At 41.2% G+C, this 12467-nt stretch overlaps 1 protein-coding gene across 4 annotated transcripts in view; it reads left to right on the top strand.

Annotated features, from left to right (window-relative positions):
- Window positions 1–581: 581 nt before the first annotated feature.
- The window catches only part of ITCH (itchy E3 ubiquitin protein ligase), a 99908-nt gene continuing 88022 nt past the window's right edge, over window positions 582–12467 (top strand). For all 4 annotated transcript variants that reach the window (XM_069548373.1, XM_069548372.1, XM_069548371.1 and 1 more), the window contains exons 1-2: window positions 582–946; window positions 4871–4948. The gene's annotated coding sequence lies outside the window, so the exon portion shown is untranslated. The remainder of the gene's footprint in view (window positions 947–4870; window positions 4949–12467) is intronic.

A 12467-nucleotide genomic window follows, 5' to 3' on the forward strand; every position in this document is an offset into this window, starting at 1 on the left:
GCCATGAAATTAAAAGACGCTTTCTCCTTGGAAGGAAAGTTGTGACCAATCTAGATAGCATATTCAAAAGCAGAGACATTACTTCGCCAACAAAGGTCGGTCTAGTCAAGGCTATGGTTTTTCCAGTGGTCATGTATGGATGTGAGAGTTGGACTGTGAAGAAAGCTGAGCACCGAAGAAGTGATGCTTTTGAACTGTGGTGTTGGAGAAGACTCTTGAGAGTCCCTTGGACTGCAAGAGGATCCAACCAGTTCATTCTAAAGGAGATCAGTCCTGGGTGTTCATTGGAAGGACTGATGCTGAAGCTGAAACTCCAATACTTTGGCCACCTCATGCGAAGGGGAGGGAGGGGGGAGGGGGGAGGGGGGTTCAGGATGGGGAACACGTGTACGCCCGTGGCGGATTCATGTTGATGTGTGGCAGAACCAATACAATATTGTAAAGTAATTAGCCTCCAATTAAAGTAAATAAATTTAATTTAAAAAAATTAAGAAAAAAAGACTGATGCTGGGAGGGATTGAGGACAGGAGGAGAAGGGGACGACAGAGGAGGAGATGACTGGATGACATCACCGACTTGATGGACATGAGTTTGAGTGAACTCCGGGGGTTGGTGATGGACAGCGAGGCCTGGCGTGCTGCAATTCCTGAGGTCGCAAGGAGTCGGACACGACTGAGCAACTGTACTGACCGGGAGTAATCCAAGAGTCCCTCCCACCTAGCTAAATACAAGCTCGGATTTAGCTGCGCTCACCAGCCTCCGCTAGCTCTTCCTGCCCGCAGCTGGTTAGTGCGCAAGGACTTCTAGGGCTTGTAGTCCTGATAGCTCCGGAGCTGGAGGCGCCTGCGCGTTGGCCGCCAACTCGTTCTAGTAGCTGTGGTCCGGAATCGGGACCGGCTGCCATCTTAGTCGAGGGACTGAAGAGTAGCCGCCGCCCCGTGTCCCGGTAAAAACCCGCGGGCGGACTGGAGGCAATTTTGGGGAGAGGGAGGGTCCTGGATGAATACGTCGGAGGAGGGCGAGAGGTAGAGGAGTGCGGCGCGTCAGCCGGGACCCGAGCCGCGGCTGCTTCCTCTTCCCTCAGAGCCGGTGCCCGTGGTGGGCGCGGGGAGCTCGGGCTAGTGGCAGGGGCCGGGCGGAGGGGTGGCGGGGATGGGTCATCTGGAAGCCCCGAGCGGCCCCTGTTGGGCTCAGACGGTCGGAGCCCCTCTCCTCGCGGGCGCCAAGTTCTGAGAGAACTGGGCCCCAGCGGGCGCCCCCGGGGTCCAGCCCAGAGCCCGTCAGCCCCGCCCGGGGGCTCTGCTCCTGCGGCCCGGCCTACGCGAGGGGCCCCGCGGCAGCGGCCGGGGCGGGCGACGTGGCCCTGCGAGGGGCGGCGGCCGGGCCCACCTGCCACCCGCTGCCCTTCCCGAGACTTTTTGGAGCTCGCACCAGCGAGAGGGGCCAAGTACAGCGGCTGCCTCTCTTCTCTCTTCCATTCCCCTCCGTCTATTGTCCCCCAGCGTGGTGGTCCCGGCCCCGGCGTCGTCGTCGGCGCCCGCCGCCGCCGCAGCGGCCCCGCCGGCGCCGAGTTTTGCAGACGTGGAGCTGTCACTGCCCTTCCTCCTGAAAGTGCCCTTTTCTTTAGCGGAGAGAAGGAAAAAGTAGTCGTGATGAGGACAGGACTTGGTGGGGACTAAGTGGGGAACTCAAGTTCTTAGACTTTGCTCCGGGCCGCGACGTAGAGCGAAACACAGGATCTCTGCGCCCCAGGTAGACGCTGGGCCTCAAGTTAGCGATGTAACCTGGTGGATTTGCAAACTACCCGAAATCCACGATTCCCCAGTAACAACTCACCTTGTTTTCTTGCTAATGTTTGTATCTTGTTAGATTTTCCGCTGTTATTCAGCTTCAGTGTAGTTTTTGGGAGTGAGGGGTGGGGAAGGAAGAGACATTTCAGGGAATTTTTCTCTGAAAATTAACGAGGCACTTGAGCCATCCATCTATCACTGTACTTAGTTTGAGTCTTGCATGTATTCCTAATATAATTAGATCTTAGGGAAGTACTAGAGGCAGTGTATTTCCACCCTCAAAATGGGCTAGAGAGTTGTTTCTCTGCCGAAATAAAGTTCTCAGAGCAGGTCTGGTGAGAGTCTTAATCATGTATTCATAGGTTTACTCAGGTTACAGTTACTTCATTTTTAAGATTTAGAAATGAAGGTGGAAATTCACCTGCTGTTTTCAACAGTGGATATAAGTTTTTTGGGTGTGAGTCCGAAAGGAATTCCTTCATCTTCAGCATATGAGTCAAGTCAACAAGGATATGAAATAAACAAGTGCAGGATAATTCCTCAGTGTATTCTAGAGTAAATCATTTTTCCATTCCTTAAAGAAACGTCTTTACACCAACTGGAAGAGACAAACCAGTAGCCCCCAAATTTGGTCATTAAAATAATCAGGGCAGCTTTTTTAAAAGTAGAAATTTCAGAGCCTTATTTCCCGAGATTGATTTAATAGGTTTGGGTCGGCCTTGAGGATTAAAACTTGCCTCAGGCAATTTTGATGGTTTTGGAAACCTTTGAGACAATACTTTGAATAAACCAAAAGCTTTGAGATGGAAGAGGAGGTAATCAGTTGTGTCTGATTTGAGGAGGAAGAATCTGCTTCAAGCTGAAGTTGGGTCTTAGCTGAAGTGTTATTGTAATGGAGAAAGGGAAGGACAGGGCAGAGGAAACACCTCAGTACTGTTAGTAAACACAGGATTGTGGAAGATAAAAGGGAGCAGGGAGTGGGATGGGGAAGGAGAGCATTATGGATGTGAGGCAAGAAAAAAACTTGTTTTATGTTGTTAGCAATAGATACAGATTTTTTATTTTTTATTTATTTATTTATTTTTAGATACAGATTTTTTAACAGGAAAATGATATTGAGTACATGTTTGCTTTGGGAAGATTGCTTTGTGGCATGAGTGAAAGGACGGAAGAGTGGCTGTTGCAGTGGTTTAGGTGAGAAGTGAAAGGCTTGTCCTCATTGAGAGGCCGTGGGCATGATCAAGGGATTAAATTTAGTTCTTTACTAGTGCAATATTGTCCTATTTTTGTATGAGGATTTCTTTAGGGCCATTCTGGGTAAAAGGTTCCTTTTCTGTCAAAAGAACCCATTAGCAAATCAGAATAGTATTGCACAGTTATATATGTTAATGGTATCAGAATTTGTTGTTAGCATCCTTGATCAGGTACAATTTGTAGAATTTAGAGATTAGACTGAAATTTATGGCTATCAATGCTATTGGTTTATGAGCTTTTTGGGAAGTGTTTTTTCTCCCACCCTCAGAAACTTGGTTTTAGAATTTTAGAGTTGGGGGACTCCCCTGGTGGTCCAGTGGCCAAGACTCTATGCTCCTAATGCAAGGGTTGTGTGTTCGAATCCAGTTCTGAGAACTGGATTCCACATACTGCAACTAAAGATTCTACATACCACATCTGAGACCCAGCATAGCCAAATAAATAAATAATACATATTAAAGAGTTGGAAGAGATTGTAGAGATTATCTAGTCCACAGTAGCAGATACATTTTGATTTATGGGCCAACTTTCACTTGAAGTAGCTGCCAGAAGCCCTGTGTTGAGAAGGATTTTAATCATAAGGGTTCTCTGGGAAAGTGAGTTATGATTGATTAGTGATGACTCCTGTGGACACTAGTTATCTAGTGGTTGGTATCAATATATGTGCCAGGTATATGCTATTCTTGGACTAGTCCAACCTTTTCTGTTTTGTTTTTTTTTTAAATAAAGAATCAGAGCTAAAAGTAGAACCAAGTTTTGTAACTCTTAGTCTGTTCTCCAGTGTACCAAGATGAATGTGTACTACTAAAGAACTTTTGGTATTAGACCAAAAGAAAAAGTATTTCTAGCCTGTGCCTCTTGACTGTTCAGAGTTTAACAAGGAACTTTGGCCTAGAAGTGAGTTGTATTCATTCTGGCTTAGGAAATTTGTGTTTATACTCACAGAAAAATAGCCACCCTCTGCCGCCTTTTCTTGTTCCTCACCCTTCTCTGTTTTGGGTTTAGGGGATTGGTTTCTTCCAAGTTGCGGGGATAGTCCTTACTGTGACCTCAAAAGGTAGAGTATGTATTTATATGGCCCTCCTCATTTTGCCATGTAGCTATACGCAGGTGAGGAGTTACTCTATAGTATGGGTTAAGGCAAAAGTGTATTAAAGGCCCCCCTCCCCCCCAACCCCATATTTATATCACCTAGCCAAATTTTGGGCTTATAATATGCACTCAGTAAAGGCATGTTGACTTTTGTGGCTGTAAATGATACTGGCTTTGAGTCAATATAAATTAGCAAGTGGGGTTGAAGAACTGAATTGCAGCATTCTCTCACTAAGAGGTCAGCCCTCTGCTAAAAATGTTGGGCTGGAAACTAGCCTCACAACTAGAAGTAGTTAACCAGAATCTGTTCCTTTTTTTGTCCTCTTTCAGTCTAACAGTGTACTGTCCTTGGAGGACTGATGCCAACTCAGCTCTTTGCTTCTTTACAGAATTGACTATACTCAGATCCTTGGAGTACTTTTTTCTTTTCTTATCCCTAGGAGCTTCCAAGTTGCAGGGATAGTCCTTACTGTGATCTCAAAAGGTAGAGTAGGTATTTGTATGGCCATCCTCATTTTGCCATGTAGCTATACGCAGGTGGGGAGTTACCGTATTGTATGCGTGAATCATTTTCTTCCCAATTTAACCTTATTATCCTGCCTGCTCCATCAAAAATTATCTATTCTGTGAAACTTTTTAAAGGACATTGTGCTGTCCTATTCCAAAGGTCATTGCTGATCTGATGTGTTTAAACACAGGAGTAATGTGTTAATGGACCCTCCTTCCTTTCTCAGGTAACATGCATTTAACCGTGGCCTTCTGGAGACAGCGCCTTAATCCAAAGAAGTGACTTCAGACAGTGAAAACTTCAGGTATGGTGGCATGCTTGTGAAAGAGTGGGGGTCAGAAATGATGCTGAGGGTGAGCACTGGTCCTGTTAACAGCTGTGGGAGTATGGGGAGAGACCAGTGTTGATGCTGCCTACATCACTTGGTTGAAGACATAGTTTCCATTTGGATCTGAAACCCATAGCTGCCTCTACAAGGATTAGCCTGTGAGCTACATTGTATTCTTAATTTGGGTCCTTTGACTTTTGTTTTTCTAAATAGCTTCCCTATACAGTCATATACTTTTCTCATTTGTGCTATTTTAGAAACATTTATCTCTATACTTGTCCATACATGTGCACATATATTGGTTAAAATATGTAGGAATTAAAAAGAAAACAATATAGTTCAATGGAAACAGAATAGAGGACTTGGAAAGAAAAGGTCTGGGTTCTGATTTGATTTTGCTGCTGACAAACTTGATTTTTGGCAAAGTATTTAATCTTGGCAAGACTTAGTTTATATGTAAAGTAGTTATGTTGATTTCTGCCTGCCTCCCTGGCATTGTTGTGAGGATCAAATAAAATAATACATATTAAATCTTTAGAAAAAAGTGAATTCCCATCTGAAGCCATTATCCAGATTTATAAGGTGGGAGGGGTTGGCAATAATATTGAAAAGGAAAACAGGACAGGACAGATTCATCTGAAAAGATCAGGAGAGGGAAAAAAAAAAAGACCAGGAGGAAGAAAAGGAAGTCTGCTGGTTAAGAGAAAAAGTAGAGCACAGGAAAAGTCAAGCAGTGAGAGAATAAGGAGTAAAGGAAGTAGAGCACATGAATTGGTGAGAAAGCTGTATAGGAAAGAGGATCCCTTTCATTTGCTTAACCCTAACCTTGCAACTGTTGTTATTACCACATCTCTTCATATGAGTGTCCCGTCCGTACTTAAGCTTCTTGTCCCCATTGTAAAATCATAGTAAAATTAAAATTGTGTGACTCTTTGTGTTTAGTTTATATTTTTGTTAACAAATTGCCTCATAAATGCCAAGAGACCAAGGCTGTGGCTTGCTTATTATGGTATCCCATGTTAGTCTATAATCAAATGTGTGATTAATCTGTGGGTTTAAAAAAAAAATAATTACAAAGAGAAAAGGAGATGGTAGGGTGGTTTGTGAGATACTAAAGAAAGGAAGTGGATAAGAGGAAAAGTAGATAAATCAGAGGCAGTGAGAGGAAGAATTCTCAGAGGATAATGAAAGGAAAGTATGAAATGAAAATGAAAAAAGTATATAGAACAACAGGGGAAAAGATGGCGTTATCTGCAATGATTGGAACAAGGCAAATTTCATATCTTTACTGGTGGTATAATACCTCACAAAAAGTTATGTACTGGGGAAGATCATCCTCCATACCAAATATCTTTAAGATATTTCTAAAAGTATCCATTTCATCCCGAGCTCACAGAGTAGTTCTTTGTGGAAAGAAAACTGGGCCAGCATTCAGGAAATATGTGTTCTGGCCTTGATATTGCTTGTTGCTTAATTTCTGTGATCTTGAGCAATTTGCTTAAATCTCTGGACTGCATTACTTTCTACTGAAGGTATGAATATGATGCTTTCTCCTTCCAGCTCTTTGATTATTCTTTGTGCTGCTTATGCCATCTCACCAATTTTTCAGGGCTTTGTTGATACAATGTGGGACTGGTCTCAAAAATATCTTATAATAGGATTTCAGAGCATCCATTGCTTTGTAAATGAGAAGCCATTTTAAATTCTACTTTATTTTTTATTTTTAGCTGGGCCATGCAGGTTGTAGGATCTTCATTCCCCCCTGCATTGGACGCTCGGAGTCGTAACCGCTAGACCACCAAGGAATTCTCTTTTTTGCTTTAAACATTGGTTGAGAGACCTGCAGGAAGAAATGTTGAGCTTGTAATATTAAGCAAGCATTTATTGAGCCCTGTTATGCTAGTTTCCAAGGGATACTCTACCTCAAGGATTTTGTGTTTTTGTGAGGAAAATAAAACTATTCACTAGTAATTATTGTAAAAAAGCAAGATGATAAATGCTATAATAAGGATTTCATTGCATTTCAATTTAAGATGTTTGGATTTCTTGGTTCCTTTAGTATAACTGAATATGTGCTAATTGCAGGAACTCATGGAAAAAAGCAGTTCCTGCCCTCAAGAAACTTAATTCTTTTCATGTCTGCACACTGTTTACTCTTGTAGATATATCCTTCTACCCCAAGAAAGAGAAGAGTTTTGTGCTGTATCATCACTTTGTAGTTTTGAACTAAGGATTCATCTCATTATTGAGCTTACCTTACTCCAGGAGTAGTCTGATAACAAATATATAGTTTGATTGGATTCCCTAATATTTCAGTTACAGATACAGTTTTCTTTTAAGGTGAGGAAAAAAATTCAAAAATGCCATCTGCATTTAGGTGAACTTTGGTTTGCTTCTTAGTCATTTGTGCAAAGAAAGAATAGGCTCTAAAATTTAGTCTCTTGAGTCTTCGTTCCAGGCAGTTAATTCAGTTGGTCACAGAAGAAAGGATGGTAGTCTTAAGGAATCATATTGTAGGGATTAACAGTGTTCCCTGGAGTTAGACTATCTGATTTTGAATTCTTACTGTACCTTGAGTACTGGCAATGTGACCTTGGCTGAGTTGTTTCACTTCTCTGTGCCTTAGTTTTTTCATTTATAAATCGAGAATAATAATAGTGTATATCCATAGGGTTTTTGTGTGGATTAAATGAGATAATATATTTTTGCTTGAACAATAGTTGGTTCACAATATAGCAGGAAATGTTAATTGCCAGTGTTGTTACCATTATCACATTATCATCATCACCAACCTTGTCTGTTCTAAAACTATCATTAACCAACCTTGTCTGTCTTAAAATTGTCATCTTATTCATTCAGTAAATTTGTATAAGGGGAGCACTGTAAAGTCAGATGCCTACAAGGGCTGGATTTAAATAGTAATGGTAGAGCAGATTGGGACTTAAGTGATTTACGGAATTCATGTTACTCCAGGGGGGCAGCTGTTCGGCAGCTTTGGTTTACTTTTTTAAAAAAATTGAGGTGAGATTTATCCATCTGGCAGGAGTTAGGGCAGGAGGCATATAGATGAAGTGTGACCTGAACATCTTTTTTGTGAAGAGAAGCTGGAATTTCAGATTTTGTGAGAAATTTTTATTTTTAAATGTTGGCAACATAATGAATTCATAAAAACGCTGTGAGCCAGACAAATTCACCACTGTGGGCAGACTTTGTCTTGTGGGTTGCTGTTCTGTAACCTCTGATCTGGGACTTGACTTTTTGCTGCATAACCCATGTTCACTGCTCTCTGGGAAGAAAGTCCTTACTCACATAGAGATTTTTAAAGTTCAAGCGATACCTTACTGCTGTCTAGGGCTGAATGAGGCGTAAACAGAAAAATTAAGGCAAAGAGGAGGAGGGAAGTTATTTAAAACTGGGATTCAGAATGGGAAAATTGCAGGAATGAACTTAAGATGGTGAAAGAAAGTGCAGTGAATTTAAATTAATCTGAAGAGGGTTTGTGTGGTCCCAGTAAGAACAGGAAGTTTAGAAAAATTAAGAGATCAGTGTAGGGGCAAAATAATTTCTCTTCTTCCCTTTCAGATTCTTTGACTGGTCTAATAATTGCTGTAAGATAGATTAACAAGAGAAAAACAAATTTCCTAAATACAGTATGGGAGCCTCATAAAACTGAGACCCAAAAGGCAGCCATAATAGGGGCTTATATAAATATCCTGAGCCTTATAAGGAAAAGGGGTAGGGGCTGGTGATACAAAGGGAAGAGGAGAGATGTTTGGAAAATAAAGGTTGCCCTGTTACTTACTTAGTTAAGTTTCTTTTCTTTCTTTCTTTCTAAAGTCATTTATTTGGCTGTGCTGAGTCTTAGTTGCTGCATTGAGAATCTTTTAGTTGTAGCATGGGAACTCTTAGTTGCAGCTTATGGGATCTAGTTTCCTGACCAGAGATCAAACCCAGGCCCCCTGCATTGGGAGTGTGGAGTGTTAACCACTGGACCACCAGTGAAGTCCCTGCAGTTAAGTTTCTTAGGTAAAAAGATACTTTCTGGTAATAATTCTCTTCTTAGTACAGGCCTCCTTTCCAGTGTAAATGTAGGCAGTTGTGGGAGGGAGAGAGGTAAAGAGCTTTTGCAGCTGAGTTTTGATTTTCCTTAGTTCAGAATAATTCTTATGCCAAAGTGGCATATTTTGGGGTAGTGTACTCTGCTGCCCTTCAGCAGTCTTCTTATTTTTAGGATAAACTTAAGTCCTATTGACTGGTAGGATGAAGTGGTATTTTATGAAATTTATTTTGTATTTATTGGCACCCCACTCCAGTACTCTTGCCTTGAAAATCCCATGGATGGAGGAGCCTGGTAGGCTGCAGTCCATGGGGTCGTTCAGTTGGACACGACTAAGCGACTTCACTTTCACTTCTCCCTTTCATGCATTGGAGAAGGAAATGGCAACCCACTCCAGTGTTCTTTCCTGGAGAATCCTGGGGACGGGGAGCCTGGTGGGCTGCCATCTATGGGGTCGCACAGAGTCGGACACGACTGAAGCGACTTAGCAGCACAGTATTTATTAGAGTTGATGGGGTCCAGAGGCAGGGAGACCAGGCTAGGGAGGTTGTAGTGAGAATGGAAAGTGAGGGACAAAAGCTTGTATTTGGGTCACCCTGTGACAGTGGGACACTGCAGTCAAGAGGCAGATTTTGAAAGCTCTTCCCATATTTGTTCTTTTGTAATAATTAGGATATGTGAGGATAATACCGAAGAGGCTACCCCTCCGTTTTCATAAGGATCTTCATTACTGTCAGCCGTGGCACCCCCTTTAATGGTGGATCATGTATATAGTCTCATAATTACCCAGCTTTAAAAGAATAGAAAAGGTAAAATCAAAGTAGTTTAACTGCTTATTACATTTCTAGTTTAGCATTTTTGGTCATCTTGATTAACCTCTTCTGTAGACTTTGAACATGGAATTTTTTTTATTTACCAAGGTTTGGATACAGTGACAAAAGGTTTTCTCATGGAAAAGATGTAGAATTTTGTTGCAGAAACTGGACACAGTAATTAATTTATGATTCAGAATGTTTAAAACGGATAAATGTAGAAACGTGAAATGTGTTTATTTTGTATAGCCTGAGAAAATGATTTTCAGAATTTGATTTTCAGTAGGCCTTTGGTTCTGTTTATACTTTTCTCATGAAACTTTTCTTGACATATACAGGAAAGTTAACTTCTTATTCTTGACTAAAATGCAAAATGTAGTCATTGTAAGTAGTCTTCTTAATAAGTAAATCTAATAGTGTGTTCAGTTCAGTTCAATCGCTCAGTCGTGTCCGACTTTGCGACCCATGAATCGAAGCACACTAGGCCTTCCTGTCCATCACCAACTCCTGGAGTTAACTCAGACTCATGTCCATTGAGTCGGTGATGCCATCCAGCCATCTCCTCCTCTGTCATCCCCTTCTCCTCCTGCCCCCAATCCCTCCCAGCATCAGAGTCTTGCCAGTGAGTCAACTCTTCACAAGAGGTGGCCAAACTATTGGCGTTTTAGCTTTAGCATCAGTCCTTCCAATGAACACCAGGACTGATCTCCTTTAGAATGGACTGGTTGGATCCCCTTGCAGTCCAAGGGACTCTTAAGAGTCTTCTCCAACACCATAGTTCAAAAGCATCAATTCTTCGGCGTTCAACTTTCTTCACGGTCCAACTCTAACTCTCAAATCCATACATGACCACTGGAAAAACCATGGCCTTGACTAGACGGACCTTTGTTGGCAAAATAATGTCTCTGCTTTTGAATATGCTATCTAGGTTGGTCATAACTTTCCTTCCAAGGAGTAAGCGTTTTTTAATTTCATGGCTGCAGTCACCATCTGCAGTGATTTTGGAGCCCAAAAAAATAAAGTCTGGTACTGTTTCCACTGTTTCCCCATCTATTTCCCATGAAGTGATGGGACCAGATGCCATGATCTTAAGTTTTCTGAATGTTGATCTTTAAGGTGTGTTAGAGCCTGAATATTCAGAATATTTGAGAGACAGCAACTTTTCCCTCATCAATGAATAAGAACACTGAACTGAGCCTGTGAAAAGTAGACAGAGTTGCAGCCATCATAGAAATGCAGTAAAAGGATCAAATTGAGCTAAATCCAAGTCTCATTTAATGCAAAGAGAATTTGTTTTTTGAATTTTTGAAGCATGGTCTAACCTAGATTCTGAAGTTCATTTGTTTTGAAAATTTAAAGAGATTTTTAGGTGGTTCATTTAATTATGGGTCTGCTGTGGAAGGAAAGGAATATCAAAGAGGGATTAGCTGCATTTGCTTCTGTGGAAAGCTAGTAAAAGGGAAATCCTAGATTATCTTTTACCCTTGAATTTCTGGAAGGAAAGATAATTACTGTAGGTCTTAATTAAAAACTGTTAATGTATGTATTGAAATGTATAGAACCTGGCTACTATTGCTTTTTATTGTCCAGAATGTTGCTGACATTGATGTGCAGTCATCTGCTCTCCCTTTCTCTTTGCCCTTCAGGATTTAAACTTTTTTCCTTTTTCTTGTTGGAGTTTTGGGAGAGTTGGAGGTATAGCATAGATGTTCAGTCTGTTCTGTTGATTTTACTGTTTAAATTGATACTTTCATTAATAAGGGGCAAAGAAAATGATAGACTTATATGTCCTGATTATTTTTTGTCATTGTAAAATATGCATAGCATGTTGGTAAAATATGCATAAAATTTACAACTTCAACCATTTTTAAGTGTTTAATTCAGTGATATTAAATATATTCCCATGCTGCATACCTATTACCACTATGCATCTCCAGAATTTATCATTCCAAACTGAAACTCTGTATGTGTTATTAAACAATAATGCCATTCCCCTCCCTGGTAATCACTGCATTAATTTTTGTCTCTATAGAATTTGACTATTCTTGCCACTTCATATCAGTGGAATCATACAATATTTGTCCTTTGTGTCTGGCTTTTTAACTTAGCAGTGTCTTCAAAGTTCATGTAGCATGTTTCAGAATTTCATTCCTTTCTAAAAAGCTGAGTAACATCCCATTTTACGTGTATAATCACGTTTTGTTTATCTGTTCATCTGTCAGTGGCCTTTTGGATTACCTTTTGGCTATTGTGAATAATGATGCTATGAATGTGGCTGTATAGGTATCTGTTCAAGTCCCTTCTTTCAGTTCTTTGGGTGTATTCTCAGAAGTGGAACTGGTGGATCAAGTAGTAATTCCATGGTGGGTTTTTATTTATTTTTTTATTGAAATATAATTGACTTACAAATGTTAATTTCTGCTGTACAGCAAATGACTCAGTTATGCACGTGCACATTCTTTTTTATGTTCTTTTCCATTATGGTTTATCCCAGTGCTTCCCAGGAGGCTCAGTGGTAAAGAATCTGGCTGCCATGCAAGAGACTCAGGTTTGATCCCTGGTTCAGGATGATACCCTGGAGAAGGAAGTGGCATTCCTCTCCAGTTTTCTTGCCTGGGAAATCCCA

The sequence above is a fragment of the Ovis canadensis genome, chromosome 13, assembly GCF_042477335.2.
Source record: "Ovis canadensis isolate MfBH-ARS-UI-01 breed Bighorn chromosome 13, ARS-UI_OviCan_v2, whole genome shotgun sequence".
Classification (NCBI taxonomy): Eukaryota; Metazoa; Chordata; class Mammalia; order Artiodactyla; family Bovidae; genus Ovis; species Ovis canadensis.